Source organism: Nicotiana tomentosiformis, chromosome 12, assembly GCF_000390325.3.
Source record: "Nicotiana tomentosiformis chromosome 12, ASM39032v3, whole genome shotgun sequence".
In the NCBI taxonomy this organism is placed as follows: Eukaryota; Viridiplantae; Streptophyta; class Magnoliopsida; order Solanales; family Solanaceae; genus Nicotiana; species Nicotiana tomentosiformis.
Genome location: NC_090823.1, coordinates 35,567,893 through 35,574,749, shown reverse-complemented (window position 1 = coordinate 35,574,749; position 6,857 = coordinate 35,567,893).

Genomic DNA, 6,857 nt, shown 5'->3' with positions numbered 1-6,857 from the left:
AAATAACCCTTTGAAAGTCTACAATGAATGAATCATAACACATGCTATCATCTGGTTAGCTTTGGCCACAACTTCACAGTGCACAACCACGAAACAATCTGCTTCTGAGAACTCCCAGTCTCCAAATTCATAGAACACACAAATCACAATATCTGCTCCCAACTCCACCGCCCGAATATCTAACACATCTCCTATACATGATCATCCCATGAGGAATCCTTCCATAATTCTTGTGTGCCACATAGCAAAATCTGAATATCAGTAGTCGATCAACTAGATGAGTACCACAATACCAATGAAGCATCCGTAAATCAACACTTAGTGTGCCTTATGAAATGCGCACCCTTCTCAAGAATTATCAAAAAGTTATAACATGCATCTATATATTTGAAACTGTCCATGCTATCCAAAATTCACGACCTTCCCTCCAACTATGAACCGTGGCCTTGCACATGCAAAACTCAATCCTACCGAACATACCGCATCTATCATGCCATCATATGAAACATACGAGAATCTCATAATCAACTCCGAGTCGCAAGAAAACTACATACTCAATTGGCCAAGAACCTTGCATTTGATCTCATCTAGGAGAAAATCACAATACGCAACATGTTCCTCACACCGGTAGTAAATATACACCTCTAATCGTGGTAGAAATACTTGAGAGCACATTGAAATCCATTTGCACACAATCAAGTTGTCAGAACTGAATCTCTCTAACTCAACCAAGCCACGCGCGTCGCCAAAACCAAGAGTACTACTAAACAAAAACCTGTAGAGACTCGCCATATCATGAGAACCAAAAGAATCAAGCATACGATTACCCTATTGATCCAACGTACTACCATGCTGCCCTATTTCTCCTAGTTCCTTCCAAATTACCCTCAAGTTGACACTCCTCCTTGCCATAATACCATAATCATCAACCAAGACTCACCCCAAAAGATCCTAGAATAAAACCACACCGCCCTAAGTACTATACACCGTTGTATTCCCTCTTAAACACCCCAAAAGTACCACCACCGAGACACCCACTCTGAAGAGAACTTCTGTGAATCTAAATCTATTTTCCTTCACCTTCCTGATGCTGAAATGTAGAATCCATAATGATATAGAAATGCCACAAGTCTCGAGACCATCCAATAAAACATTTCATATCCTAGCCATATACAAATCCAGAAAAATTCATAATTGCTACACACAAATCTTGAATCTATTAGAACTTTCTCGAGAGTCATCCACTATACTCAAATCTCAATTGCACTACCCCAAACGGGCCGAACAACTTGTGCACCATTAGCACGACAACACCCACAGAAGTAACCCCGCCTTAAAGCAACCGAGCAAATTCCTAATCCATGCAAACTACATCCTTCACGAATAATACCTCAATCATTCCATGATTCCTATATACCCTTAAGGTATAATACACCATGCATCCATAAATGTCCTTGCTTAAGTAATCCTCAAAACCAGCCTCTGCAAGTCATAACCGATCCACAAGTATGCCTCAGACCAAAACCAATACAACACGTAACCATGCAATCAAATCATCGATATTAGACTCCCCCACTTGGCTCAAATCCATAAATCAAAACACTCGATAACTCACAATGCCCATACTCTATTACTGCCACAATACCGCAATAAGATTCAACTAAATCCTTCATAAGCTCATGTAACACAAACCATATAATACCTCAAATAATCTGATAAGCACGCGTTCATCCTAGTGACAGTCAAGACAACCTCCTGAAGCGATCCTAACTCAAGTTGCTACACATATAACCCACCAGTAAGAGAAAACTCTCCACAGAAACAACATAGAGATCACACAACCTCAGGACACACCGTATGTGATAACCCTCCTGCTTAGCCTCAAACTGACATCTCTCTACGCCTTTTCATAGTCACAACTCCTACGCAATTACTTATTCTTCCTGAGTCTGAACTCATCAACAAATCATGAGAATCTAATTCGTTCCACAATTAAACAACATGAAAAATCCTTCAACATACTTATAACTCGAGACTATAAGTCAAATTACGACATAAATCAAGTACCCAATAGTACTTTTACATCTCAAGAAAGCTCTTCTCGTCACACGCAAACCATCTGAACACATCCCGTGGTCACATCTTACTAATCACATAGCCATCCAACCACTCATCGAGCCACAAATTCCACAAATAGGGATACTACCGGACTTATAAGTCCAAAAGTACATGCTCACACAACCGAAATCCCCATGCTCAAGCTATAGTCAAAACCCGACCTCAAGTTCTCCAGACTGGCCCATCATCAACACACCAAAATCACATCTCTCACCTCATCCATGGAATCACAAGCCGACGATGCACATCAGATATCGAGCGCTCACATGCGCACAAGAATGCGATTCAAAGAGCTATGTTTCAAGCTGAATCAATTTCGCACGATAAGGAAAGAAAGATGGGAAATTATCCTAAATGTCCTATAGCATCTTGAAGATAGGTATGGAGATCATCATACCGATCCTCAAGACTCTACTAGACACTTGCAAATGACTCGCAGAACCTATAAACCTAGAGCTCTGATACCAACTTGTCACAATCCAAAATCCACCGAGTCGTGATGGCACCTAACCCAACCCGTTAGGTAAGCCAATTAACAACTATACAATTTAAATGAGAATACAACTTCTTTTATACAAGAATTTCCCAAGGACTGGTAGTACAAATTACGTTTTCTAAGTTTTAGAATTTACAAAGATGGTATGACATAAAGTACATCATTTGTTTGAAATATACATGCACATATTTATATTCTAAAGCGACCAAGATCAAGAGGCAGCTATGACTGGAACGCATGTACATCTTCAAATCCATCTCCCGTCGTGTACAGAAACATCCAACATCCAACATCTGCACGCAAGGTGCAGAAGTGTAGTATGAGTACAACCGACCCTATGTACTCAATAAGTAACAAACCTAACCTTAGGTTGAGAGTAGTGACGAGCTAGAACAAAGGTCGGAGTTTAACAGCAATAGCCAACAACAGTTCATAACAACATAATAAAAGTGATAAAAGAAGTAACTCATAGATAGAGTGCTGAGCTCGTTCACAATTCCAAAAAATAGGAATACTTTTCAAGTATGTCAGTGAAAATCCAAATCTTTTACCGAAATCACCAAAATATGAGTACGTTTGTAAAAATGTAATTTTCCCCAAAACTTTCAACAGGTAAATGTTTCATTTTCAAATGGCATGAGAAAAGTACATCTCTATGCCTACATGTCAATGTGTATGTGAAGTCATGAATGACGCAATATTGTACATCATGAGAAAAATGCATCTCTATGCCTGTATGTCAAGTGTGCATGTCGAATGCAACGCAACTCAGTGATAAAACCATATACATACTCTCAGAGTATCAATTCACTTATTCCTCCTAGTCGCTCTGTCCTCACAGTCACTCAGTCCTCCCACTCACTCGGCACTCGGCACTCGAACTCGCACTCAGTAGGTACCTGCGCTCATTGGGGGTGTGTATAGACTATGAAGGGGCTCCTTCAGCCCAAGCGCTATAACAAGCCAATCATGACATAAATCAATAAAACATGTTGCGGCGTGCAGCCCGATCCCATTACAAATCAATAATACCTGTTGCGGTGTGCAGTCCGATCCCATCAATATCCTCACCATCAGTCCATCGGCCTCACTCAGTCATCAATCTCTTCAGTCTATCAGGCTCACAATGTCGTGAAAATCTACCTAAAATGATGATGTGATATATCAATAAATGCTAAGAGAGACTGAGATATGATATGCAAATGAATGCGTATGATTGAGCATGTAATTGCAAGGTAAGCAAATAACTCAACAGAAGGAATGACCTCAGTGGGTCCTAACAGGATACGCATATAGCCTAGACATGGGTTTTAACATGAATCATAACTCAATTACTCTAGCACATAGAGATTTCATATATACAAATAAGATTAGGTAACTACACAGTACCACAGGAATAATCAAGTCACCTAGCATGTGTGCCACCTTAACACAAAACACATATAACGTATATTCAGGGGTTCATACCCTCAGTACCAAATTTAGAAGTATTACTTACCTTGAACAAGCCAAATCTAATATCGAGCAAGCCAAGCGGTGCTCCAAAAATGCCATCCAGCGCGTACCCACCTCTGAACGGCTTGAAACTAGCCAAAAGCAACTCAAATACATCAAATAAAGTCTAAGAAAACAATTCCAATTGATAGAGGTCAAATCTTTACTCAAAAGCACAAAATCAAACAAAATTCAAACTCAGGCCCGTACCTCGGAACCTGACAAAACTTAAAACATCTGACAACCAATTCAATTTCGAGTCCAACTATACTATTTTCACTAAAATCCGAATCCGAATCGATATTCAAAACTCAAAAACCCACTCTATGAAAAAATAGGCTAAAACCCCCAGTTTTCTCTTTAAAACTCATAATCCAATTACCAAAAATAAAGATAAAATCACGAAATATAATCAAAATCGAGTGTAGAACACTTACCCCAATCCTTGTGATGAAATTTTTCTCCAAAATAGCCTCAATCCGAGTCCCACATCTCAAAATATGATAAAAGAACCCGAAAACCCGATATATAGCTTCTGCCCAGCATTTTTGCTTTAGCGAACAAAGGGTCGCTTTTGCGGAGTCGCTTTTGCAACAAAATTCCCGCTTCTGCGGAAAACCCTGGAGTTCTGCTTTTCTACACCTGCGCAACAGGCACCGCTTCCATTCAAGCGCAGGTGTGAGACAAGACACGCTTCTGCGTACTCAATCGCTTATGCGATCACATCTTCCGCTTCTGCGCACACGCATGTGCGTTTCTTCCTCTGCATCTGCGATGACCCCCAACCAAGCTTCTTTCTCTTCCATGACCAATTGTCTGCATCTGTGGACTCACATCTGCGTCCATTCTTCCAAAGATGCGGAAACACCAGAACCAGCAGACTTAGCCAAATGCAACACGCGACGAAATGGTTCGAACATCATCCGAAAATACACCCGAGCCCTTTGGGACCCCGTCCAAATATACCAATAAGACCCATAACATAACCCAGACCTACTCGAGGCCCCAAATCACACATAAAACATCAAAATGATGAATCGCACCTCGAATCAAACTTAAATGAACGTTCAACTTTCAACTTCCAAAACTCGCGCTGAAAATATCAAATCAACTCGGAATGAACTCAAATTTGGAACACAAGTCTCAAATGACATAACGAAGTTATTCCAATTCCCGAAACCACAATACGACTCTGATATCATCAAACTCATCTCCCGGTCAAACTTATGAACTTTCCAAACCTTCAAATTTCTAACTTTCACCAATTAGAGCCGAATCAAAATATCCAAATGCAAATCCAGCCATACGCTCAAGTCCAAAATAACCACCCGGACCTAACGGATCCCTCAAAACTTTGTTCTGGGGTCAAATTCCCAAAAGTCAAACTTGGTCAACCCTTCCATCTTAAACCATGAAATTCATTCTTCCTAATCCATTCTGAATTACCTGAAAACCAAAACCGATTATTCACATAAGTCATAATACAACATACGGAGCTACTCATACCCTCAAACTACCGAGCTAAGTGCAAATATTCAAAATGATCGATCGGGTCATTACAATATATTATTTAGCAATAAAACTAAAGTAAATGATAATCTTTTCAGAACTAGGAAAAATCTGTATTATACTTTTTTATATTAAGAAATACCATTTCATCAAATGGTAAAGTAATAAAACATCACATGAAAATGTAAAAATACTAAACAATGAAAAGTAATAATAAACAAAAAGAGAAAAAATATAGAAGGATAAGACTTATTTAAATTTGGGATGAGAAAGTGTCACGACCTGAAATTTGCACCTTCGGACCGTAATGGCTCCTAACATTTCACTTGCTAGGAAAGCCAATGTTAGAATAATATTATCTATTTTTAAAATAATTTTTAAATTTATTAATAATCAAAGAACAAATGCGGAAGTAAATTCTGAAATGTAGTGAATAATCCATAAAAATAACATTTTCTAAATACCATCCCAGAATTGGTGTCACAAATGCACGAGCTTCTAGAATAATACAAATAAAGGTCTGAATAAAATAAAGCTGTCTGAAAATAAACACACAGCTAAAGTAAAATAGACGGGGATTTCAGAATTGCGGACGCCATGCAGTTATACCTCAAGTTTCCTCCTAGTAGCTGAAATCCGAGCAAGTCTATGGTACACTGCTGGGACCAACTCCAAAATCTGCACAAGAAGTGCAGAGTGTAATATCAGTACAACTGACCCCATGTACTGGTAAGTGCTGAGCCTAACCTCAACGAAGTCTGTTAGGCCGCTCCTCCAATATATTCATTTTTATCAAGTTTGTTATATATTTATTTCAATCAAGTATATATATAGACTTTTAAATAAGTCTGTTGCGGCGTGCAATCCGATCCCCCAATATTAACTTTTAAATAGGTCTATTGCGGTGTGCAATCCGATCCCCCAATATTGACTTTTAAATAAGTCTATTGCGGCGTGCAATCCGATCCCCCAATATTGATATATTTACTTTTATTTTCTTTGCGGCGTGCAACCCGTTCCCCCAATATATATAACTTTAAACAACTCATAATGTAAATAAAAATTACTCTAATAAATACCACGTCCAATGAGAACTATTACACATTAAGGCACACAATAATTATAATTTATTTATGAACAAACAATGGCAATAATAATTTATTTTGGAAATCAGGGAGAAAATAGACAGTTTAATATTTAATATGCTAAATGTCAAGTAGCAATTAGTACACATAATTCA